This window comes from Pan troglodytes, chromosome 14, assembly GCF_028858775.2.
Source record: "Pan troglodytes isolate AG18354 chromosome 14, NHGRI_mPanTro3-v2.0_pri, whole genome shotgun sequence".
Classification (NCBI taxonomy): domain Eukaryota; kingdom Metazoa; phylum Chordata; class Mammalia; order Primates; family Hominidae; genus Pan; species Pan troglodytes.
The window spans coordinates 73,543,583-73,571,147 of record NC_072412.2 but is presented as its reverse complement, the minus strand read 5'-3'; the positions used below and the strand labels follow the sequence as shown (position 1 = coordinate 73,571,147).

General features: G+C 39.4%; 2 pseudogenes; both read right to left on the bottom strand.

The window, feature by feature from the left end:
• Nucleotides 1–4,409: 4,409 nt before the first annotated feature.
• LOC739960 (olfactory receptor 7E24-like) lies at nucleotides 4,410–5,212 on the bottom strand (annotated as a pseudogene).
• A 7,876-nt stretch (nucleotides 5,213–13,088) lies between these two features.
• On the bottom strand, nucleotides 13,089–14,100 carry LOC134808232 (olfactory receptor 7E24-like; annotated as a pseudogene).
• Nucleotides 14,101–27,565: the final 13,465 nt, after the last annotated feature.

The following is a 27,565-nucleotide window of genomic DNA, read 5'->3' as shown; positions in this document are numbered from 1 at the left end:
TTAGGAGTAACATCGTAGAGGGGTGTACACTTTCTGCGATATTGGGAGTAATATCCTCTCCCCCATGGATATGGGGAACAGTTATATTAATTATTAATATTAATAGATATAATAACAATTAATAGTAATCATCGATATTAATAATTACAGTAGAGACAGTAAAACAGTACGGATGAAAAATATTAATGGTTACTGTTAATAATTAATAGCAATATCACTATTAATAATAAAATAATGATATCTGTAATTAATGTTACTTCAATCAATCATAAGTGATGTTGGTAATAAAAAATAATTAATATTAAGATTAATAACTAATATTAAAAGTGACATTAATATTAATAATTAATTTTAATCATGCATAATCATATCTTGAAAATAATCATTAATGATTAATAACGTTATACTATTAATTAATATTATCATTGATTATTAATAAGACTGATGTTTAATAATTCATAATATTATTACTGCTAATACTGCAGGGGGTGGACACCTACCTGTGATATTGTTCCTAATATCCAGGGATGGAGAGCATTGTAATAGTTTTCATATCGCAGTAGGTGTACACTCACCCTGTGACACCGATCCTAATACCCAGCGGATAGAGTATGACATGACTGCCAACATAGCAATCAAGGTACAGCCACCCGGTGATATTGCTCCTAATATTCACGGAAGAAGCCTATGATATTACTCTCAATATCGCAGGGAGTGTACACCTCTTCTGTGATATTGTTCCTAGTATCCCGAGGGGGAGAGGATGATAATAATTCCAGCATCGCAGGCTGTGTTCACCCAGCCTGTGAAATTGTTATTAATATCCTGAAAGGGAGAGGATGATATTACTCCCCATAATAGATAGATATGACTCCCCATAATAGAGCAGGAGGTGTACACCCACCCTGTGATATTCTTCCTAATATTCAGAGGCCGAGAGGTTGATAGTACTCCCAATATCGCAGGAAGTGTACACCCCCGTGTGAGATGGTCCTTAATAATATTCCAAGGCGGAGGGGGTGATATGACTACATATATGGCAGAAAGTGGACACCCCCCATGGATATTGTTCACATGATCCTGGAGGGAAGAGCATGATATTACTTTCAATATCGCAGAAGGTGGACACGCCCCCACTGATATTGTCTCTAATTGCAATGTGGGAGAGGAGGATATGACACGCGATATCCCAGGGAGTAGAAACACCCCTGTGACACTGTTCTTAATATTCAGGGAGGAAGAGGATGATATTACTCCCAATACAGACGGGTGTACACCCGTCTGTGAAACAGTTCATAATCTCCAGAGGGGGAGATGATCTTACTCACAATATGGTAAACAGGCTGAGAGTCCACCGCGCATCCTAAAAACCAGAGGGGGAGAGGGGCTGGCTCCTTCTCCCCGCATCACGGGCGGTGCCTCACCCCCCTGCTATGTGAATCTTCATATCCAGTGGGGAAGAGGGGCTGTCTCTTACTCCCCACATCGCGGGGGGTGCCTCACACCCCTGCGATGTGGATCGTCATATCCAAGGGGCGAGAGGGGGGTGATATGACTCCCCGCGTCGCGGGGGGCGCCTATCGCCCTGCGTTGTGGATCCTCATATCCGGTGGGGAGAGGTGGGTGATATTACTCCCCGCATTGGGGGGGTGTGGGGGCGCCCGCCCCCCTGAGATGTGGATGGTAATATCCAGGGGGGGAGTTGGGGGTGATATGACTCCCCGCATCGCTTGGGTCGCCCGCCCCCCTGCGATGTGGATCGTAATATCTGGTGGGGGGGAGAGGGGTGATATTACTCCCCGATTTTTCCTAGGATCCTTTCTATACTGCCACCCTCGGTTCACACCCTGGGACATTACCTTCCATATTCTAGCAAGATGCGGCTGCTAAAGTCGCAGGGGGTGTACACCCTTCAATATTATTCGCAATTTTGTAGGGGAATGTTAAACCTGATGTCACAGGATTCTGTACGCTGTGATGTTATTCCCAATAGCCTAGCTTTACCTTCATAATAATGTCACATTGTGTGTACACCCTGTGGTGTTATTCTCCTAAGGGGAGGTTGCTTTTATTGTCACACGGGGTATGTTCCTTTTGATATTATTCATAATGTCCTAGAGGGATGTCACTCCTTATGTCACAGGGTTTGTACACCTTGTCAAATTACTCGTGTTATCCTCATAAGATGTCACTCCTCATATCACAGAGGGTATACACTCTGTGATATTGTCGTCATATTCTAGGGAAATGTTACTTTTAATGTCACAGAGGGTGCACACCTTGTGAAATTATTCGTTATAATTTTGTGGGGTGTTACCCCTAATGTCACACAGCGTGAACACAGTGATGTTTCGTGCAATATGCTATGGAAATGTTACTCGTAATTCACAGGTCCTGTACACCCTTTAATATTCTTCGTAATCTTCTAGGAAAACTTTACTGCTAATGTCACAGGGCGTGTAGACCCTGTGATAAAATTCCTAATATCCTAGCGGGAGTTCACTACTAATTTCACAATGCGTACACCCTTTGATATTATTCGTACTGTCCTGAAGAGATGTTACTACTGATGTCCCAATGCAGGTGCATTCTCTGATCTTATTCGTTATATCCTAGGGGGATGTTACTTCTAATGTCACATGGGGTGTCCTCTCTGTGTTCTATTTCGTAATATCCTGGGGCAATTTTACTTTTAATGACACAGGGGGTGTACACATTGTGATGTTATTCGTGATATTCCAGAGAGATGTTACTCCTAATGCCACAGGGCTGTACACCCTGTGATAGTATTCATAATTTCCCAGGGGTCTATACTCCTATTGGCACAGACGATAACACCCTGTGACATTATTCGTAATATTCTAGCGAGATGATACTCCTCATGTCACAGGGGGTGTACACCCCGTGGTATTATTCTTACTATTCTAGGGGGATGTTACTCCTAATGTCACAGGGATGTACACCCTGTGATATTATTCATAGTGTACCAGAGGGATATTAGCACTAATGTCACGATGCGTGTACACCCTGTGATATTATTTGTCATATCCTAATGTCACAGGGGGTGTGTTCCGTGTGAATTTCTTCCTAACATCCTAGATGGATAGTGCTCCTAACGTCACAGGGTGTGTACACCTTGTCACATCATTCATAATATCCTAAAAGTACGTTATTCCTCAGGTCACAGGGGGTGTTCACCCTGTGATATTTTTCATCATAGTTTTGTGGGATGTTACTCCTAAAGTCACACGGGATGTACACAGAGTCACACAGTGATATGAGTTGTAATATTCTATAGACATGCTACTCGTAAATCACAGGGGCTGTACCTCCTGTGATATTATTCCTAATATTCTAGGGGAATGTTGCTACTATTGTCACGGGGGTGTACACCCTGTGATATGACTCGTCATATCCCAGCAGGATGTTACTACTAATGTCACAATGCCTGTACACCCTGTGGTATTATTTGTAATATCCTAAAGAGATGTTACTACTAAGGTCACAATGCATGGACACCTTCTGATATTATTCATTATATCCTCGGGGGATGTTACTCTTAATGTCACACGGGGTGTACTCCCTGTCATATTATTCGTAATATCCAAGGGGGATGTTATTTTTAATGTCACCGGGGGTGACATTATGCATTAAAAATGGGTATTCAACGCCTGTGATACTTTTCCTAATATCCTAGGGGCATGCTCTTCCGAATGTCACATGGAGTGTACACCATGTGTGTACACCTGCTGTGATATTATTCATAATATCCTAGGGGAATGTTACTCCTGATGACACAGGCGGTGTACACCATGTGTGTACCCCTCCTGTGTCATTATTCATAATATCCAAAGGGGATGTTTCTCTTAATGTCACAAAGAGTGTAAAACATCACAGAAGGTGTACACGTTGTGACGTTATATGTAATACCCTAGAAGGATGTTACTCCTAATATGTCACAGGGGTGTACACGCTTTGATGTTATTTGCAATCTCATAGAGAGATATTACTTCAAATATCACAGTGGATGTACGCACATAGTGTATACCCTGTGATAGTATTCGTAATATCCTAGGGAGATACAACTCCTGGTATCACAATGCGTGTACCCCGTGTGTGTACACCCTTGATATTAGTCGTAATATCCAGGGTAAATATTACTCCTCATATCACACAGTGTGCACACCCTGTGATATTTTTCCTCATACTTTAGGGAGATATTGCTTCTAATATCACAGTGGGTGTACCCCATGTGTGTATACTCTGTGACAGTATATTCTATATCCTAGGGAGGTATTACTCCTAATATCACAGTGGGTGTTCACCCTGTGATATCATTCTTATTTGACCTTGCTGCCTTTTTTAACCCACACTACAAAAGGAATGGAACAGATAAGAAGATATCGAGATTAGACCGTGCTGCCGTGCGGCCGCCGCAGTACACTTTTAATATCCCTGTTTCTCAGGCTGTAGATGAAGGGGTTCAGCATGGGGGTGACCACCGTGTACATCACTGAGGCCACTGCAGCCTTTCTCGTGGAAGATGACACATCTGAACTGAGGTACCCTCCAACGCCTGTTCCATAAAATCAGCAAACCACTGACAGGTGAGACCCACAGGTGGAGAAGGCCTTATACTTCCCACCAGATGATGAAACCCTCAGAATGGAGAAAACAATTTTATAGTAAGAGAAAAGGGTCCCCAAGATGGGAAGAAAACCAAATATGGCAGCAGGGAAATACAGGATTATGTTATTGGTGAAGGTGTCACAACATGCAAGATGGGGGAGTTGAGAAGGGTCACAGAAGAAATTAGGAATTTCCACATCCTTGAAGCAGGTCATTTGTAAGGCAATCAAGTTGCGTGGCTGGGCGTCTAAAAGACTGAGAGAAAAAAAAAATGACAACAAAACTAGAAAGCCACAGAAACACGGGTTCATGATGGCTGAATGATATAGAGGGTGACAGATGGCTACAAACCGGTCATAGGCCATCACACTGAAGAACATGTCTCTCTTCCATGCCTCCAAAAATGGCAAAGAGAGACATCTGAGTCAGGCAGCCTGCATAGGACACGACTCTGCTGTGAGACTGGATGTCCACAATCATCTTGGGGACCGTGGTGGAGGTGAAACCGATGTCAGGCAAGGACAGGTTGGAGAGGCAGAGGTACATGGCGGTGTGGAGGTGGCAGTCAGGGCTGACGGCCAGGATGACGAGCAGGTTCCCCAGCACCGTGACCAGGCACATGGACAGGAACAGCCCAGCGATGACCGGCTGTCGTTCTGGATCCTCTGAGGTTCTAGGAGGAGGAATATAGAGAGATCTGTTAGATTCTGTGGGTCTGTAGAGATTGGACACCTTTTGCCTAGAAAAGAGGGTTGAGAAATCGGAAACAAGTAAACCAACACCCAGCATCGTGTCTGCATTTTGGATAGAAGCAATTCACAAGTAATGTTTTCAGATTTCAGAGCAATCCACACTCAGCAATATTTTGCAGTTCTGACAAACTCAATTGTCTTCTAATGCTTTCATCATTGATTTCTGTGTTCTTCACTTCTTGCTGTACACACCTGCCTCAGAGACACTAGATTCAAGAATGTTCCAAGAACCAGATCATCATATATAAGAAATTCCTAACTGCTAGAAAAGACAGCCTATCTTTACCGAAGGAAACTATGTAATAAAACCATTCTCTTCACTATAAGAAAAAGGTTATCCTAATTAAAGGAGTTTAAGAACTCAAATATTTTATTTTATTTGAATAGATTGATACAAATTCCCTTGATTTAGAACATCTGTAAACACTGTATAACTGCTGAGACCATGCCATCTGGAAATGAAATTAAAGTTGATAGTTCATAAGCAGAAAATAGTTCCACAGGCCAGTTAGGTCCTAGTGATTTCATCATTACGTTTTCTGACTTTTCTCCTTCAAGAGAGTAATTGCTTACTCAAATCGGTGGGTCTGGTTTTAAAATTCATGGAAGCTATACCTCCTGTCCTTAGCTTCGGTGGACTTAGAGTTTTCATCAGAACGTTTGGCCGGACGCGGTGGCTCACGCCTGTGATCCCAGCACTTTGGGAGGCCGAGGAGGGCGGATCACGAGGTCAGGAGATCAAGACCATCCCGGCCAACATGGTGAAACCCCGCCTCTACTGAAACTACAAATCTTCGCCCAGTATGGTGGCGCGTGCCTGTAGTCCCCGCTACTCAGGAGACAGAGGCAGGAGAATGGCTTGAACCCGGGAGGCAGAGGCTACAGTGAGCTGAGATCACACCACTGCACTCCAGCCTGGGCAATAAGAGCAAAACTCCGTCTCAAAAAACAAAAAACCAAAAACACACGCTCTGTCACACTGACTTCACACTGATGACAGCCAATTTTTGTGAACCAAGGAAGTGTCAATTCAGTAATTCACAGAGATGTTTACTTTTGCTATCTCCTATGTGGCAAGCAAGACACAGGCTCTGGGGAATCAGAAACAAAAGAGACTCACTTGTTCCTCTCACAATACTCAGTACTTACTGAGATAAGGACAAAAGAAAATGTCCTGTCTGGAGTGCAGGGAAACCAGAACTTCAGGTCAGGGGATATTTACGTTGAACCGTATGGAGTTTAAGCTGAAAATATTAACGAATGTATCTAAAATTCACTTTGCCTTGACTTTATGCATCCATCACATAGAGATCACGCAGTGGGCACCCACGATCGGTTTAATCATCACTCGCTTCCATTGGATCAACTAGAAATCAACTCAGATGAGAGTGCTGTCTCAGAGGATGGACGTCTCACCCCTTGCCATACAGAGAAGTTGAAAGGGTGGTATTGAAAATTAATGGCCAGACTCTAAGTCCCAGGCGCTATACTTGATGGTCTCCCAATTCTCAAAGTGTTGTGCATTCTTTTTTGTTTTTGTTTTTGTTTTTGCTTTTGTTTTTGTTTTTCAGATGGAGTCTCGTTCTGTTGCCCAGGCTGGAGTGCAGTGCAGTCATCTCGGCTCACTGCAACCTCCGCGTCCCAGGTTCAAGCTATTCTCTTGCCTCAGCCTGCTGAGTAGCTGAGATTACAGGCGCCCACCACCACGCCCGGCTCATTTTTTTCTCTTTTTAGGAGAGACGGGGTTTCACCATATTGGCCAGGCTGGTCTCGAACACCTGACCTTGTGATTCGCCTGCCTCAGCCTCCCAAAGTGCTGGGATTACAGGCGTGAGCCATTGTGCCCAGCTTCCAAAAGTTTTCAACAGAGCTCAGAGGTCTTAACCACAGGCACATCTGAGGAGCATTTTTGAAATGGTTTCCAGTTTCCTCAATAGGAACGGAAGCCAAACCCCGAATTTATGACTCCTATGAGGAAGTCAAGAGCTGTAAGGAAAGCCAGGAACAGGGGCAAGGGAGAGATGCATCCCGAATGATCCTGTGCCAATTCTTTCTGGAATCTTTGATGTGATCTCAGCTTCCCTTTCCATACCTGACACAGTGATTGTGGCACCCACTGGTCTAGCTGTGGTCTACAAGGAACCCCAAAAGGGAAGGGCACAGTGAGCAGGGGCATCGTCCTGAGTGACAAGGATTGGAGGGGGCAGGGTGGATGCAGGGAGAGGACTGGCCAGATGCCATGTGTCTGGCCTTAGACTGCCTGGTTCAAATTGGGCTTCACCCTTTTTGACTTCATGATCTGGTACAAGTTATATGAAAATGTGTTGCTCCTTTTCTAGTCTGTAAAATAATCCTGAAATGTGCACTAATAACTGGGAGACTACGCAGATGAAATGAAACAAGCTGCAGAGAGCACAGAGCTCAGAGCCTGGCCTTTAGGAAGCCCTCAGTAAGGGTTCATGATGCTGTGGTGTCTGTCACCATCCTCTTTATCCTCATCATCACCTTCATCATCTTTTTGTTGTTCTGAGGGAATAGTTTAGAGGGACTCATTCCCTGCTATCGTGGGTGAGATGTCTATGAAAAGGACAACCAGTGGGGGAGGGAAGCAAAATTTTGAAGAAGATTCCTGAGAGAGACCCTCCACCACAACCAAGAACGGAAACTCCACAGTCTGCTGAGCTGACAGTTCGCACATTGGCCTCCTCCCATCTGCCCACGGCACTCTCCTGTTGGTCCTGAGGATGAGGAAACAAACAAGGCTCCCGACCGTCCCTCAGCACTCACTGCACTGCCCTTCCCCTCTGCTGGGCCATGACCACGGAGAACAGGTCAGCTGTCCTCCCTGAGTGGTGCACATTGGAGGCTCAGACTCCGTCCTCAAGGCTGGCCAGAAGACAGGGTGAGACATGAGCCTCCTGATACAGGTGACGGTTGTGGAGCCCACAGGACTGCAACCTCACACAGGAGGGCTGGAGGCACAGACTGAGTATTTACTATTCTATGGCCTGGGGGCTCAGGGCACCGAGCTCTTCATTAGCCAGTCACCCAAGTTCCCCAAGCTCTAAGGATTTCCTCATCATCATGCAGGAAGAAGAAGAGAAAAGTGAGTGTCCATAGAAGCTTTGGGGCTCTTCCTCTAATCAGGAGAGAGCTTGTGTGTATTATTCGCTTCTTTCTTTTCTTTCACAAGATTCAAGTGCTTTAATTTTCACCTTTTATTATGGGAAAGTATACCACGTATAAATGTTATAAATTATAAATATAGATTATTTCATATAGAATGGCCAGTATAAATATTTACAATTTCCACTATTTTTCAGTTTACAGTTTAATCACATTAGGTACATTCACATTGTTTAGCAACAATCACCGCCATCATCTCCAGAACAGTTTTATCCTTGAAAATGGAAATTGCACCTATTAACCAACCTCTCCATTCCTCTCTCTCTCGCCCACCCCTGGGGGCCACCATTCTATTTTGTAACTCTGTAAGTTTAACTACTCTAGACACGTGATATAAGTGGAATCACACCGTGTTTAATTTTTTTGGTTTGTTTGTTTTGGAGACAGAGTCTTTCTCTGTCGCCCAGGCTGGAGTGCAGTGGCGTGGTCTCGGCTGACTGCAACTTCCACATGGTGGGTTCAAGCGATTCTTGTGTCTCAGTCTCCCGAGTAGCTGGGATTACAGGTGTGTGCCACCACACCCAGCTAATTTTTGTATTTTTAATAGAGACGAGCTTTCACCATATTGGCCAGGCTGGTCTCGAACTCCTGACCTTAAGTGATCCGCCTGCCTCAGCCTCCCAAAGTGCTGGGGTTACAGGTGCGAGCCACTGAGCCTGGTCGTGTTTATCCTTTTGGGATTTATTTATTTCACTGACGAGAATGTCTTCCAGGTTCATTCGTGTTGCAGCCTGTGTCAGAAGTGCCTGTCTGGTTGTTTGGGTGTTTTTTTTTTTTGGTTTTGTTTTGTTTTGTATTTACATGGAGTCTCACTCTGTCACACAGGCTGGAGTGCAGTGGCACAATCTGGGCTCACTGCAACCTCCGTCTCCCGGGTTCCAGCGATTCTTGTGCCTCAGCCTCCCGAGTAGCTGGGAGTATAGGCACACGCCACCACGCTCGTCTAATGTTTTGCATTTTCAGTAGAGACAGGGTTTCACCAAGATGGCCAGGCTGGTCTTGAATTCCTGGCCTCAGGCGATCCACCCACCTGGGTCTTCCAAGATGCTGGGATTACAGGCGTGAGCCACCGCACCGGCCAGAAGTGCCTGCCTTTTTAAGGCTGAATAGTCTTCCACTGCATGAATGAACTGCAGTGTGCCTTTTAATTCATCTGTCCACGAACCCTTGGGCTCCTTCCACATTTTGGATGTTGTGAGTAGTGCTGCTATGAATTTGGGTGTACAAATCTCTCTTCCACTCCTGGCTTCTAATTCTTTTTGGCAGGTACCCACAAGTGCAACTGCGGGAACATCTGATAATCCTGTTTCTACTTTTTCCAGTACACGCCATAGTAGTTTCCCTGTTCCTTCACGGTTTTATATTCCCTCCAATCAGATTCCAGCATTCCTACTTCCCTCTAGTTTCACCAATGCTTCTTTGTTTATCATATCCATCCAAATGTGTGGTATCACATTCTTGGTTTGATTTGCGCTTCCCTATGATCAGTGATTTTGAACATCATTTTAGATGCTTATTGGCCATTGCTGTATCTTCTTTAGGGACACGTCTACTCGAGTCTTCTGACCATTGTTCATGGGATGCTTTGGGTTTCTTGTTGTTCAGTTCTAGCTGTTCTTTGTATATGATGCATATCAGCCTCTTTTCAGAGATATGATTTTTGAATATTTTTCCTAATCCATGGGTTATCTTTTCACTCAGTTCACAGTGTTTGCTGATGCACAAAAGTGTCTGTCATTTTGATGTCATCCAAGGAATCTAATTTTCCTTTGTTGCCTATGCTTTTGGTGTCATATCCCAGAAAGCATTGCCCAATCTGATGTCATGAAAGTGTGGCCAATGTTTTCTTTTAGGCATATTATACTTTCAGCACTTGGGGTTAGGTCTTTGATCCAGTTTGTGTTCATTTTTGCACCTGGTGTGACATAGAGTCCACCTTCATTCTTCTGCATGTGGAAATCAAGTTTCTCCATCACCATTTCTTGAAAAGGCTGCTTTTCCACCAATGGACTTTCTTAGCACTCATGTTAAAAATCATTTGAACACATAGATGAGAAGTTATTTCTGGGCTCAAAAACAAACAAACAAACAACAACAGACAACAGATAAGGATGCAGCATGGGCCGGGAGCGGTTGCTCACGCCTGTAATCCAAGCACTTTGGGAGGCCAAGGAGGGCGGATCACCTAAGGTCAGGAGTTCAAGACCAGCCTGACAGACAGGAAGAAACCCCCCATCTCTACTACAAATACAACATTAGCTGGGCGTGCTGGGGCATGCCTGTAATCCCAGCTGCTCGGGAGATGGAGGCAGGAGAAACGCTTGAACCCAGGAGGCAGAGGTTGCGGTGAGCCAAGATTGCACCATTACACTCCAGCCTGGGCAAACAAGAGCGAAACTCTGTCTCAAAACAAAAAACCAAAAACGAAAAATCCAGCATGATTTCGAGAGCAGAAAGAGAATAGCTGAAAAACCAGCATAATGAGAAAGTTAGGAAGCTTCTTACCAAAGCATCTGGAAATATGCCAGAAATTCTTGTGAACTAAAATTTTCATACTGTACTATCAAACACTAGAACTCACTTATTCCATCTTTCTGTATTTTGGGACCCAATTATCCACCTCTCTTCATTCCCCATCCCACTTGTTTTCTTCCTAGCATCTGCTAACCACCTTTATACTTTCCACCTTCCTGAGATTCCTTTTGTGTGTAGGTGTGTGATGGAGTCTCTTTCTGTTGCCCAGGTTGGAGTATACAGGCACAATCTGGGCTCACTGCAACCTCCGCCTCCCGAGTTCAAGTGCTTCTTGGGGCTCAGCCCTCGGAGTAGGTGAGACTACAGGCACGCGTCACCACGCCCGGCTAATTGTTTGCGTTTTCAGTAGAGTCGGGGTTTCACCATGTTGGCCAGGTGGGTCTCGAACTCCTGGCCTCAAGTGATCCGTGCGACTCGGCCTCCCACAGTGCTGGGATTACAGGCCTGAGCCACCACACCTGGCCAAGATTTTCTTTTTTGTTCCTACATAGAAGTGAGGATATGAAATATTTGTCATTCTCTGCCTGGCTTATTTCACTTAATATACAGACCTGCAATCTCATCCATTTTGTCTGCAGTGGAGAGGATTTTGTTTATGCCTTTTTAGGCTGAATAATACTTCATTGGGTGTGTATACCACAGTTTCTCAATTGAAACAAATTTCTAAAGAGCAAATATTTTTAACATGTCTCGGAATGTGAAACTTCAGGGATACTGTGCCCATTTTATTCTTTTCTATTTCCCATCTTATGTATATGCAAGTGTATCACAAAGCAGCAATCAAAGTGTGTATAAATCTATAATTTCAACAAATGTAAAATGAAAATGCTAAGTGGTGGCTGGGCGTGGTCGCTCACGCCTGTAACACGCCAGAACGTTGGGAGGCGGAACCGGGCGGATCACCTGAGGTCGGGAGTTCAAGACCAGCCTGACCAATATGGAGAACCACTGTCTGTACTAAAAATACCGAAAAAAAAAATTAGCCGGGCATGGTAGCGCATGCCTGTAATCCCAGCTACTTGGAAGGCTGAGACAGGAGAATCGCTTGAATACGGGAGGCAGAGGTTGCAGTGAGCCGAGATCGTGCCATTGCACTCCAGCCTGGGCAACAAGAGTGAAACTCTGCCTCAAAAAGAAAAAAAAAAAGAAAAAGAAAAAAATAGAAAATGCTAAATGGTAAGAAACAACAGCATAATAGACATTTGTATGGTGTTGATGGACAATGCATTTGAAGATAATATTTGAAGAAATCATATTACAATTAACTTCTGTTCTTACTCATTGGAGCTTGATGCCTTAAAAACTTCGTCATTGCAACCACCTCTGATGCTTTAAAAAAAAAAAAAAAAATCCACATACTCACACAGGTGCCGGGAAATCAGAATCTCAGGTAATGAGACCCAGGCCTCATCATTTGTAAGCTCCCCAGGTGATTTGACTCAAAGCCAAGATTGAGGACTGGTCACATGGATCTCTCTACACATAACCTGCCTAAATAGATTCTCTAGAAGCAGTTTATAAAGAAATTACATGTGAACTCTGGAAGAGGATATGAATTGGATGTACAGCATGTCCTCACTTAACATCTCTGAAAGTCTCTTGGAAACTTCACCTTGAAGCAAAATTAGGTGTAGTGAAACCACTTATTCCTCTCCAACATTATAACTACACAACTTTGAATGCACCAATGGTGTTGGAGGACCTGCTGTACATTGTTTCCATAAAGTCAACTTTCAGGGAATTCCAAAATGAATTGAGGACTTCACGTATATAAAAAGATGGTTGTGATTCCACCTGGATGACAGGGTTATTGTTCAGAAACTAAAGGAGGCCGCCTAGGTATAGAGGATTCAGTCATGAGGTTTCTGCTAAACAAAGGATCCCAGAATACTCACCCATTCCAGTTAAAGGCATAACGAAGAAAACAATATTCACATAGGAAATGCGGAAAGGAATAAAAGCCATCAAGCCACAAAAATAATGTGACTAAGGAGCAGGATTTGCAGATGCAGGGATTTAATGTGGTTGCCCTTTCTTACCCACACAAGAAAAAGGATGGAACAGATCATGAGATTCGACTGTTCTGCTGCGCAGCCTCCAGAGGGCGCTTTGAATGTCCCTGTTTCTCAGGCTGTAGATGAAAGGGTTCAGCATGGGGGTGACCACAGTGTACATCACTGACGCCACCACACCATTCCTGGGGGGTGGTGACACAGCTGAAGTCAGGTACACGCCAATGCCTGTTCCATAAAATAAGCAAACAACTGCCAGGTGAGAGCCACAGGTGGAGAAGGCTTTATACTTCCCATCTGATGATGAAATCCTTAGAAGGGAGGGGACAATTTTATAGTAAGACAAAAGGATCCCTGAAATGGGAAGAAAACCAAACATAGTACTATCGAAATATAAGAATATGCTATTGATGACGCTGTCAGAACAGCCAAGGTTGAGAAGCTGAGATGGCTCACAGACAAAATTAGAGATTTCCACATTCTTGAAGACGGTGAATTGTAACACAATCTAACTGTGCAGCTGGGAATCCAACAGGCTAAGGAAAAAGGACACCAAAACTAAGAAGACAGAGAGGTGAGGATTCACGATGACTGGGTAGTGCAGAGGGCGACAGATGGCTACAAAGCAGTCATAGGCCATCACAGTCAGGAGCATGTCTTCTATACATGCAAAAAGGACCAAGAAAGACATCCGTGTCAGGCAGCCCGCATAAGAGATGACTCTGCTATGCGACTGCATGTCCACAATCATCTTGGGAACCGTGGCCGAGGTGAAACCGATGTCAGCCCAGCACAGGTGGGAGAGGAAGAAGTACATGGGGGTGTGGAGGTGGGAGTCAGAGCTGACAGCCAGGATGATGAGCAGGTTCCTCAGCACCGTGACCAGATACATGGACCGGGACAGCCCAGCGAGGACGGGCTGCAGTTCTGGATCCTCTGAGAGTCCCAGGAGGAGGAATTCTCAGACACCTGTGAGATTCCGTGGCTCTGTGTGACTTGGACACCTAGGGAAGAAAAGAGGATTTGAAAAATAAAAGATAAAAACCAGCCCTTAATGCTGTGTGTATATTTTGTGAATACACACACAAAATAATGCTGTGTGTATATTTTGTTCCTAGATGGTTCCTTAAAGTAATGGCGGCTAGATGAGGTGGCTGAAGCCTGTAATCCTAGCACTTTGGGGGGCTGAGGCATTTGGATCACGAGGTCAGGAGTTTGATACTAGCCTGGCCAACATGGTGAAACCCCGTCTCTATTAAAATACAAAAATTAGCCGGGTGTGGTGGTGGGTGCGTGTAATCCCAGCTACTCGAGGGGCTGAGGTAGGAGAATCACTTGAATCCAGGAGGTGGAGGTTGTGGTGAGCCAACATCAAGCCACTGTACTCCAGCCTGGGCAAGAGAGTGAGACTCTGTCTCAGAAAAAAAAAAAAAAAAAAAAAAGGTAATGGCAAAATTGCAATAACTTTTGCACCAAACTAATACAAACTGGTGTTATACAAACTTTTCATTCCTAAAATAAATCCCATTTGATAATTGTGTATAATCCTTTTTATATTTTGCTTGATCCAATTTGCTGGGATTTTTTTTTACAATTTTTTTCATCCTTTTTTTATTATTATACTTCAAGTTCTGAGATACATGTGCAGAACGTGTCGGTTTGTTACATAGGTATACACGTGCCATGTTGGTCTGCTGCACTCATCAACCCATCATCTACATTAAGTATTTCTCTTAATGCTATCCCTCCTCTAGCTCCCCACCCCCTGACAGGCCCTGGTGTGTGATGTTGCCCTCCCAGTGTTCATGTGTTCTCATTGTTCAACTGTCACTTATGAGTGAGAACATGAAGTGTTTGGTTTTCTGTTCTTGTGTTAGTTTGCTGAGAATGATGGTTTCCAGCATCATCCATGTCCCTGCAAAGGACATGAACTCATCCTTTTTTATGGCTGCATAGTATTCCACGGTGTGTATGTGCCACATTTTCTTTATCCAGTCTATCACTGATGGACATTTGGGTTGGTTCCAAGTCTTTGCTATTGTGAACAGTACTGCAATAAACATCTGTGTGCATGTGTCTTTATAGTAGAATAATTTATACCTTTGGGTGTATACCCAGTAATGACATTGCTGGGTCAAATGGTATTTCTGGTTCTAGATCCTTGAGGAATTGCCACACTGTCTTCCACAATGGTTGAACTAATTTACACTCCCACCAACAGTGTAAAAGCCTTCCTATTTCTCCACAATCTCTCCAGCATCTGTTTTTTCCTGACTTTTTAACAATCGCCATTCTAACTGGCATGAGGTTTTATCTCATTGTGGTTTTGATTTGCATTTCTCTAATGATCAGTGATGATGAGCTTTTTTTCATGTTTTTGACCACATAAATGTCTTCTTTTGAGAAGTGCTTGTTTATATCCTTTGCCCACTTTTTGATGGGATTGGTTTTTTCTTGTAAATTTGTTTTAGTTCCTTGTAGATTCTGGATATTAGCCCTTTGTCAGATGGATAGATTGCAAAAATACTCTCCTGTTCTGTAGGCTGCCTGTTCACTCTGATGATAGTTTCCCTTGCTGTGCAGAAACTCCTTAGTTTAATTAGATCCCATTTGTCTATTTTGGCTTTTGTTGCCATTGCTTTTGGTGTTTTATTCATGAAGTCTTTGCCCATGCCTATGTCCTGAATGGTATTACCTACGTTTTCTTCTAGGGTTTTTATGGTTTTTAGGTCTTAAGTTTAAGTCTTTAATCCATCTTGAGTTAATTTTTGTATAGGTTTAAGGAAGGGGTCCAGTTTCTGTTTTCTGCATAAGGCTAGCCAGTTTTCCCAACACCATTTATTAAATATGGAATCCTTTCCCCATTTCTTGTTTTTGTCGGGTTTGTCAAAAATCAGATGGTTGTAGATGTGTGGAATTACTTCTGAGGCCTCTGTTCTGTGACATTGGTCTGTATATCTGTTTTGGTACCATTACCATGCTGTTTTGGTCACTGTAGCCTTGTAGTATAGTTTCAAGTCAGGTAGAGTGATGCCTCCAGCTTTGTTCTTTTTGCTTAGGATGGTCTTGGTTGTACAGGCTCTTTTTTGGTTCCATATGAAATTTAAAGTAGTTTTTTTCTAATTCTGTGAAGATATTCAATGGTAGCTTGATGGGGATAGCATTGAATGTATAAATTACTTTGGACACTATGGCCATTTTCATGATATCGATTCTTCCTATCCATGAGCATGGAATGTTCTTCCATTTGTTTGTGTCCTCTTTTATTCCCTTGAGCAGTGGTTTGTAGTTCTCCTTGAAGAAGTCCTTCACATCCCTTGTAAGTTGTATTCCTAGGTATGTTATTCTCTTTGTAGCAACTGTGAATGGGAGTTCACTCATGATTTGCCTCTCTGTCTATTATTGGTATATAAGCATGCTTGTGATTTTTGCACATTGATTTTGTATCCTGAGACTTTGCTGAAGTTGCTTATGAGCTTAAGGAGATTTTGGGCTGAGATGCTGGGGTTTTCTAAATATAAAATCATGTCATCTGCAGACAGATACAATTTGACTTCCTCTCTTCCTATTTGAATACCCTTTATTTCTTTCTCCTGCCTGATTGTTCTGGCCAGAACTTCCAATACTATGTTGAATAGGAGTGGTGAGAAAGGGCATCTTTGTCTTGTGCCGGTTTTCAAAAGGAATGCTTCCAGATTTTGCCCATTCAGTATGATATTGCCTGTGGGTTTGTCATAAATAGCTCTTATTATTTTGAAATATGTTTTATCAATAACTAGTTTATTGAGAGTTATTAGCATGAAGGGGTGTTGAATTTTATCAAAGGCCTTTATTGCATCTATTGAGATAATCATGTGGTTTTTTGTCATTGGTTCTCTTTATGTGATGGATTACTTTTTTTGATTTGGGTATGTTGAACCAGACTTGCATCCCAGGGATGAAGCCAACTTGATCGTGGTGGATAAGCTTTTTGATGTGTTGCTGATTCAGTTTGCCAGTATTTTATCAAGGATTTTTTAATTGATGTTCATCAGGGATATTGGCCTGAAATTTTCTTTTTTTGTTATGTCTTGTCAGGTTTTGGTATCAGGATGATGCTGGCCTCACAAAATGAGTTAGGGAGGAGTCTCTCTTTTTCTACTGTTTGGAATAGTTTCAGAAGAAATGGTACCAGCTCCTCTTTGTACCTCTGATAGAATTTGTTTGTGAATCTGTCTGGTCCTGGGCTTTGTTTGGTTGGTAGGATATTAGTTATTGCCTCAATTTCAGAACTTTTTATTGGTCTATTCAGGGATTTGACTTCTTCCTGGTTTAGACTTGGAAGAGTGTATGTGTCCTGAAATTTATCCATTTCTTCTAGATTTTGTAATTTAGATGAATAGAGGTGTTTATAGTATTCTCTGATGGTAGTTTGTATCTCTGGGGGATCAGTGGTGATATTCCCTTTATCATTTTTTATTGTGTCTATTTGATTCTTCTCTCTTTTCTCTTTTCTTCTTTATTAGTCTGGCTAGTGGTCTATTTTGTTGATTATTTTAAAAAACAGCTCTTGGATTTATTTTTTTAATGGTTTTTCATGTCTCTATCTGCTTCAGTTCTGCTCTGATCTTAGTTATTTCTTGTCTTCTGCTAGATTTTGAATTTGTTTGCTCTTGCTTCTCTAGTTCTTTTAATTGTGATGTTAGGGTGTTGATTTTAGATCTTTCCTGCTTTCTGATGTGGGCATTTAGTGCTATAAATTTCCCTCTAAACCCTGCTTTAGCTGTGTCCCAGAGATTCTGGTACATTGTGTCTTTGTTCTCATTGTTTTCAAAGAACTTGTTTATTTCTGCCTTAATTTTATTATTCAGGAGCCCAGTCATCATTCAGGAGCAGGTCGTTCAGTTTCCATGTAATTGTGTGGTTTTGAGTGAGTTTCTTAATCTTGAGTTCTAATTTGATTGCACTGTGGTCTGAGAGACTGTTATGATTTCTGTTCTTTTGCATTTGCTGAGGAGTGTTTTACCTCCACGTATGTGGTCAATTTTAGAATAAGTGTGACGTGGTGCTGAAAAGAATGTATATTCTGTTGATTTGGGGAGGAGAGTTCTGTAGATGTCTGTTAGGTCCACTTGGTCCAGAACTGAGTTCAAGTCCTGAATATCCTTGTTAATTTTCTGTGTTGTTGATCTGTCTAATATTGATGGTTAGTTTCATAGTTACTAATCTCATCTCTGTACTTGTATAAGTCTCTTCAGATTTTCTGTTTCTTCATGAGTTTTTTTCCAGTAGTTTCTGTCTTTCTGGAAATACGTCCCTTCCATTTATGTTTCGTTGTTGTTGTCGATGTAGAGTGATTGTAATATTGCCTTCTGTAATCCCTTCTGTTTCTCTAATGTCAGTAGTGATACTCCTTTTGTTACTAATTTTGGTAATATGATATTTCTCTGCTGTTTTCTTGTTAGTTTAGCCAAAATTTTGTTAATTTTGTTGATCTTGACAAAAAATGGTCATTGGGCTTTGTTGATTTTCTCTATTGTTATTCAATTCTCTATTTCATGTATTTATACTATCGTCTTTAATATCTTCTTCCTTCTGATTTTTTAGGTTCATTTTGCTCTACATGTCCAGACTCTTAAAGAAAAAGAATTATACATATGGTCCTACACATGAAATCTTTCCTCTTATTTTTATGTAGAGATTTACAGACACATATTTTGCTCCTATGAGTGCTACAGCTGTAACCTTTAAGTTTTGGTATGCTGTGTTGCATTTTCAATCATCACAAATCCTAAATTTCTTTTTGTTATTGATTTATATTTCCATTATATTTGGTCACAAAATATAGTTGTATAATTTCAAATCTTTTAAATTCATTAGCCCTGTTTTATGGCCTACCATATCCTGTCTCTTGGAGACCATTCAATGATAGCTTCAGAAGAGTATATATTGTATTTGGGTAGAGCATTCTATATATGACTGTCAGTGAAGTATTAAAAACAGTATTAAAAGTGGTACATTGAAATCTTCACTATTATTCCTAAATTGAATATTTCTTCCTGGAATTCAATCAATTATTGCATTATGTTTTTTGAAACCCTGTTTTTAGGTGAATATATGTTCAATATGTTTATAGTTATTAAATTTTCTTGATGAATTAACCATTTAATCATTATACAGTGTCCCTGTTTATCTTTAATAACATTTTTAAGTCTGTCATTTCAGATCATGTTACAGCCATTTCAGCTTTCTTATGGTTACTCTTTGAGCGATATTATCTTTTTTCACACTTTTATTCTCCATGTATTTGAAAATACAAAGTGACAATATATAGTTGCATTATCTTTTTTATCCAGTCTGACAATCTTTTTTGATTAAATTGTTTTCTCCATTCACATTTTATGTTGTAATTGATTTATTTGCATTTGTCATTTTACTATTTGCTTCTAATATGTCACGGCTTTTTTCGTTCCTCCATTTCTTCTTTACTGATTTTTTTGCCTGAGTATTTTATGATGACATATTTTATTTCTTTAATTTTTTAACTATATTTTTAGTTATTTTATTAGTAGTTATTATAGGGCTTAACATATAAAGCAGTTCTTCAGAATTAGCTAAAGATTTATACTAACTCAATTCCACAAAAGACATAGATGTTTTACTTTATATATCTCTATTTTCTTTCCCCCCTTTTTTGAAAACTTTGTCATATATATTACATATATGCATCATAATCCCCAAAATTTAATGTTGTAGTTATTACTTTATATAATTTTAGGAATTTTAAAGACACTGAGAGATGGAAGAACAAACATACTATTAGATTTTGTCCTATTAATTTTTTCAACTCTATTGTCAAATATGTTACATTTTTATTGTCATAAGCTCAATGATTTATTGATATATATATAGGTTTACATGATTGCTTTTTATGTTAGTTAAAGAAGAAAGAATACAAAATATGCATTTATATATTTAATTTTGCCCTGAAGAACAGACTTTCATTCTGAAGAATTTCCCGAACAATTTCTTATAAGGTTGTCTTCTTGCAACAAATTATCTCAGTTTTTATCTGGGAATATCTTTATTTCCCATTCATTTTTGAAAGACAACTTTTGCTGGTGTAATATTATTTGTTGATTTTTATGTTTGCTTTATTTTCTCTTAGTCCTCTGTTTAATTATTTTCTCACTTGCTCAGGTCTCCATTGTTTGCGATGATATTAATGAAACAGCTGCTGATCTTATTGAAGTTACCTTGTGCGTAAGTCATTTTTTCTTGTTGTTTTCAAGAATTTCTCCTTGTTTTTTTGACATTATTTTATGTGATGTCTTTGGGTGTTGATCTCTTTTGTGTTGATCCTACTGCTAGTTTATTGTGCTTCTTGAATGTGTAGATTGATTTTTTTCATACAGTTTAGAAGTTTTCAGTTATAATTTTCTTATTTTTTTTTCTATTTCTTTCTCCTCTTCTTCTGCTATGCCTATTACACATATATTGATGTGGTTAAAGTGTTACACATTTTGTTGAGGCTTTGTTCATTATATTTATTTCTCTCTTCTTGCTGTTATTCAGATTGCATAATAGTTTTTGATCTATATTCAACTTAGCGGATTTTTGACTCCTGCCAGATTGCAGGTACAGTTGAGCCGACTAGGTAATTTTTTAATAAAATTATTATACTTTTCAATTACAGAATTTCCAGTTCTTTAAAAATAACTTTTTTTGATGTTCTCTGCTTGATGAGACATTGCCAGAAATTCCTTTACTTCCTTTACTTCTTTATTTTTCCTTTTTTTTACTTCTTTAAACATGCTTTTTCTTTAGTTATTGAACATATTTATAATAGCTGCTTTGAAGTATTTGTGTAAGTCCAGCACCTATGCCCTCTCACAGGCATCTTCTGTTGCTTGAGGTATTTTTTGTTGTGGTGGTGGTGGTGTTTTGTTATTGTTTTTGTTTGTTTATTGTTTTTTTCCTGTTTATGGCTCACACTTTCTTATTTCTTTGCATATCCATATATTTTTCCTGAAATCTGTACATTTTAGATAATATATTTTAATACTTCTAGATACTGATTTTCATACCTTCAAACTTTATTGTTAATGTTTAAAAATGCATTTCCTTCGTAATTTAACTGGTTTATTTTAGAGAAGGCAATTTTTCCCCTGCAGTGTGAAACATCTGATGTTGCTTCTCCGAGGATAGCGTTGAACATGTGCACAGTTGCCCTGAGATGACTTGTTAGCAGGGCTCTCTTTGACTTTATTTTTCTCTGATTTCTCTGTTAAGCCATCTTTTTCCACTGGTCTTACACACAGCTGTTAGGCTCCACTAATTGCCAGCTTATTGTTCTATTTTTTATCAATGCACTGGGGTATAAATTTCTCCACAGTCTGACCCAATTAAAGTCATACTACTTTTCAGGAATAATTTTTGAGAATAATCTTTAAAGTTTGCTTTGACCCCAGAAGGTCTCCTCTTAGGAATACCTTTCCCTGGTTCTGTTTGGTAAACTAACAAGACTACAGTTTAGCTTATTACTGTCATGAAACTACTCATATTTTCTTATGTCCATCTCACAAAAATATCCATTGTTTTTGATATCATCTTAAGGCATAAACTTCCTAACACTCCTCTTCAAATAAAGTCAATACATTTCAGGAAGGCTTCCGAGCTTTCAATTCTTATGGCCTTTCTCTTATTGGAAAAATCTCCAAGCCACTGCTCCTAGACAGGGGACAGGCATAGTGGCCTAGCTTTCTTGAAGTGACATTCCTGTTTCATGAGTAGGGTGCTGAGCAGGGGAGATATTCTCTGGTAGTATTGCCTTTCTCTCCCTACGTTGAACTCTACGTTAATGAACAAGCTTTGGTAAGAAAATTATTGCTCCAGTTCTCTTGGACTGTCATGCCTGGCACAGAAATTCTTACCTACCAGGGAGGCTAAGTGAAAAAAGAGATCATCATACCTCTCAGCTGCACTATCCCGGAATTTAGCCTTTGCCATGTGAACTGCAGCAGATAATAAATATTTGATGTCTGCCCCTTCCAGGAAGACACTGTAGCCCTTGACTTAGAGCTCAGGGCAGAAATATCTTCATCTTCTTGGCTGTATTCACTTGAAGTTGACTATCTTTCATGCAGAGCTAGGCAATGGGAAGTGAGTTGCAGCTCAATAACAAAAGTTCCAATTAACTTATTTTCAGTACATTTTCTTGAATAAATACTTTTTTGTTTGGTGTATACACTAAGGACAGTTTTCAGAGAGTTTTACTGCTTGGTTTTATCTTTGTCTTTATAATATTAACAGTTGTGGTCATGTCACTGGAGACCAGGTTCATAGTACTCCTCATTCTGCCATGCAGGAAATCTTTCTAGGGTTTATTTTAGTGTGCTAAGATAATGCTCAAAGGTAAGGGCTAATGACCAGCAAACCCACCTTTCTTCATTGTTCTTTTACTGTATTATTAGATCTAGTTAAAATTAAGTTCATAATATTTAAGTAATCCGTATAAAGCACTTTATACTACAGATTGAATTTCCGTAGTGACATTGTCTATTTTACATTATGACTCTCAATTCCTAGTTGAAGGAACTGAGGCCCAGGTAAGTTTTATGAGTTTCTCATAATCATTCACCAGTAGTAGTTGGTCAGAAACTTCCATGAGATTCCTTCATTCCTCCAGTGCCAATGGCAGTGAATATGTCACAGAGCCAGTACTAGGGTTGGGCAAGACAAGTGAATGAGGCATTTGCTTTGGGCACAAAATTTAATGATGTACTTTAAACAGGAGGTACATGAGAGTCGTTTAAAAAAAATGGGGTGCTAAATTCAATTATCAATGTAAATGCTTAATGTAGTATTTTTAAAAGTAAAAATCAATAAACGTATCCATGATAAAAAAAATCAAAATTTTAAGTGAAGATGCATTTTTTTATTATTATGATTTTACTTTAAGTTCTGGGATATTTATGAAGAAGGTGCAGGTTTGTTACATAGGTATACATGTGCCATGGTGGTTTGCTGTACCTATCAACCCGTCATCCAGGTTTTAAGTGCCACATGCATTAGGTGTTTGTCCTAATGCTCTCCCTCCCCTTGCACCCCACACCCTGACAGGCCCCGGTGTGTGCTGTCCCCCCTCCCGGTGTCTATGTGTTTTCATTATTCAACTCCCTCTTGTGAGTAAGAACTTGTGGGGTTTGGTTTTCTCTTCCTGTGTTAGTTTGCTGAGAATGATGGTCTCCAGCTTCATCCATGTCACTGCAAGGATAGGATCTCATTCTTTTTTATGGCTGCATAGTATTCCATGGTGTATATTTACCACATTTTCTTTATCTCGCCTATCATTGATGAGCACTTGGGTTGGTTCCATGTCTTTGCAATTGTAATAGTGTGGCAATAAACACACAGAAGACACATCTTTTTTTCCTTTTGCCCCAGGCTACTGTTATGTTTCTTCATGGCAATGGATGTGCGGATTAACACTTGGACTCTAGAGTTGCAAAGCTTAGACACCAACTCTGGCATGTATTCCTGGTATAGTAGGCACATCACTTCACATCTATAAGTCTAAATTTTTTCATCTATAAAATGTTTGTAACATTAATACCTACTTGATAAGGTTTATGACAGAATTAAAGAGACAAAGTGTGGGGCATGTGTTTTGGCAATTTATAAACATTCAATACATGCATATAGTTTTAGCTGTTATTTATGGTTATATTTAAATATGGCCATATGTAAAATATATAAATATATGTATACATGCAAACACACTCATTCACACAATCTCCATGAAAACATGAAAATCCAACAGTGAAGCAGCGTGTATTCAATCTACTGCAGTTAGGAGAAGAACACCTTTACATAATCTTGGAAATGTTTCAAAATAAAAAAAGGTTAGGAAAAAGTGTTTACTGGGTTTTAGATTCAAGAGTGGATGATTTTAAGGAGACTCTTAGAGGGGAAAACAATTATTTGAGATGGTCAGAATTTGGCATAATATCTTTGGATTGGAGACAAAAGAGAGGAGAGGGCCTCGAACTCAGTCTTGGTGAGCACATGTATCTGACAGGTAAGCTGTTTGTTGTTTTATTTGTCTTCTAGAAATAGTTATTTCCTGGAGCAAGTTGATAAGTTATTTCTAATTATTAGCATTGTTTAACACAGAGCCGGAAAATACTTTGTGGTCTACATTTTTATCTCACACGCTACATGTATTTACACACATACATTTATGTGCATGTGTATGTATAGTATATTATACACACACAAATAAGAAATAGATCAACTTTTCAGTTGCACCATAAAGTAATTTGCATAGTTACTAAAATCCCTGCTGTTCTAGGTTAATTGAAAATCACCATCCTATTGCTAGGGACTCTGTTGACAATCACTACTCCAGTCTTCTGTGGATTGGATTTCCACAGATTCAGCAACTCCAGTGCCTAGCTAGTGCTGACTCTTTAGATAGGATGACATTTATCATACCTTGTTAATTTTAACCTAATTTCAGCTCACTATAATCTATGATAACTGAGATATATTCTTTAAGTTAATAAAGAAATGTGTATCCAAAACTTAGCAAAAAACAACTGGCCATGCTGGAAACACAGGTTAGTTTACAGAGTCACTAATGATTGTTTATGATTATGCTTTTTCTAGTTAGTGAGTGTATTTTCAGAAAGCTACTACTTAAGTGAAATTTGATTGTGTTATTTGAATGTATTACTTAAATTACCATCACTTAAGTTTTTTTGTCTTTTAAAAATACTGGCAGCCATCTGACTGAAATAGAAGGCAAGGGACACTGTGGCCCAAGCCCAAGCATGGACCCAGGAGATCATGTTTCAGTACCTCGAAGAGCTTATTTTCAACAGGAACTAATATGCATCTTGTTGCTGTTCAGCTGTAGAATTATAGGGTTAAAGTATATTATGATTTTTGGTATTCTATGCTTTGCAATAATGATTTTCATTCTAAAATTGTTTATTGTTACGTTATTAAAACTACAATAAAATGAAGCAAATAAGTTCAATTAAAATTTAGTAAACAGTTATTTTTGTTTTTATGGTTAACCCGAAAGGCATGGAAAAGATTACAAAAGTTCTTACATTACTATGCCTTTCTTTTAAAGTTGCAATTCATACCATGCCCATAATTGGTAACTATAGGTACGTGGAGGTACATAAATTTTTACCAAATCACATAATATAGAAAAAGTAAGAAACAGATATCTCAACATGACTAAAAGAAAAAGCACTTAAAGTAAGCCAGGTAAAATGTCCTTTTAGTTTTGCCTTTTCTGTTTGTGGTCATGCTGAGAATAGTGACATTATATTGACAACAGGAAAAGCACAAATATAAAAATTTCTAGAAGACAGATGAATTTATTATTCTGTTATTCCTAGATAACAATTATCAAACCATGCAGGTACACTCAATTATCAGTTTTCACAATTGATAGAGGTGTTTCATAGACCAATGTCCTTTCCTAATGAAATACTAAATAATAAAAACTAATTGTATTCAACCTAGAAAGTAATTCTTAATTATCAAAAGGAAGGTACTCTCTGTGCAATTGTGATGTTTACTAATAGTATATTGCTTTATATTTGTATACTCTACAATTGTATACTCATATTTCTGTAGCTTGAAAAAACAAAATTATTTTATTCTTATGTTAAACTAATGAGAATACATAGCAATATTGAAGAACAAAGTGTGAATAAAACAAAAAAGAAATAAGGAGAAAATCTGTGCAAGAGAAAAGGAAATGTCAACAGGCAAATAAAAGTTACTTTAGAATCTTACTTACAATTTCTTACCCACTGTTATTGTTAATTCTATAGACCAAACCTCTTCCACAGTGTCAAAATTTGACACTTTGTAAAGATTGTAACTCAATAACCTATTTATGAACTCCTGAATCTGTATAGTGTTTCTTCTGACAACCACCTATTCCATTTGATTTCTGGCCTTTTGACTTAATTCAAACCTATTCCTGGTTTTATTGAGATTTCTGTCCTATTTTCATGCTCATATGTACACCAGGCTTTTAACTTATTACAGCTTCCCCCAAATCCCACCTTCATCTGTTTGCTGACTGTTCATGATTCTGAGTCTTTTTGCCTCATGGACAAAACCCAATGGAAATATCATTTAAATATATGATAACTATTTAAAGGTTTGCTTTCTCATAACTATCTTTAGCTAATATGAATAAAATTTCATATATAAATGATCGTATCTTTAAGAATGTACATGTCATTATTTGACATTATGAGTCCAAATTCCTAAATTATGCACAAGGTATCCATTCACTTAAATATATATAGTCACTATTACTATGTGGATTTACTGAAATATAGTTTGTAGTCTAAAATTTGGATAAAATTTAGCTTTTAGAAAAATGTGTAGATCCTTTCAAACTTTTAAAACCTTACAGTGGGTATTACTATTTATCTCATCTGCCTCAATAAAGAATAGTGACAAATAAAAATAAGATCCTCAGCCCCCCAACAGACTGAACAGACCCTCCTCTTCATCAAGGGATATCAGAATGCAAAACAAAGCATTCTGAGATTCACCAAGACAATGAAAAGTTATAGGCTGTCTTGAATAAAAGTTATAAGATGTTAGAGCTAAACCAATAAGGCCCTCAGGAAATACAAATTTTTCTGGTTAGATTGGAAGGCAAAAGCAAGCTGGTAGGGCCTTTAAAGCTGGGCTTTATCCTATTGTAATGGAGATCTTACTTAAATGTAAAAACTAGGTAGTGGTATGAAAACAGAACGGGATTCAAGTGGAAAGCAGAATTGAACAGAAAGAATTTAAAAGGAAATTTTAACAGATTACTGAAAATGAAAGAATGAATTTTACACAAGCCGATTTTAGGGAATACAAAGTTCATATTTCAGAATGTGGCAAAGCACATAGATGCCCTATGACTTCATTTATTTGACCCAGCAACAAAAAATGAAAAGAAAAAAAATGAAGAGTGATTGCTAGAGCTAAGAATGGGGAAAATAACTAAATACAAAGAGATAGCAGGGGAACTTTTGGGGGTAATGGGAAAATCCTACAACTTGAGTTTGACAGAAATGTCAAACTTCATAGAACTATACATCTTAAAAGAGTAAGTCTTACTGTATATAAATTATGCATTAATAAATCTTAATTTTAAAATTATAAAAGAAAGGATAGTGACTAGATATTGAACCCTGAGTAATGATTTGCATGCCGAAATGTTTAAGGATAAGGTATACTGATATCTGCATCATAGCTTAAAATGCATTGAAAGGGTAAAATGATTTGACAGAGGGCTGGAGGATAAAGACATGACAGATAGACATGTAATAAAGCAAACATAGCATAATGTCAGTTTTTTAGAACTTTTTCCAAATTCTCTTTTTATTTTTTTCTGAGACAGTCTCACTCTGTCACCCAGGCTGGTATCAAACTCCT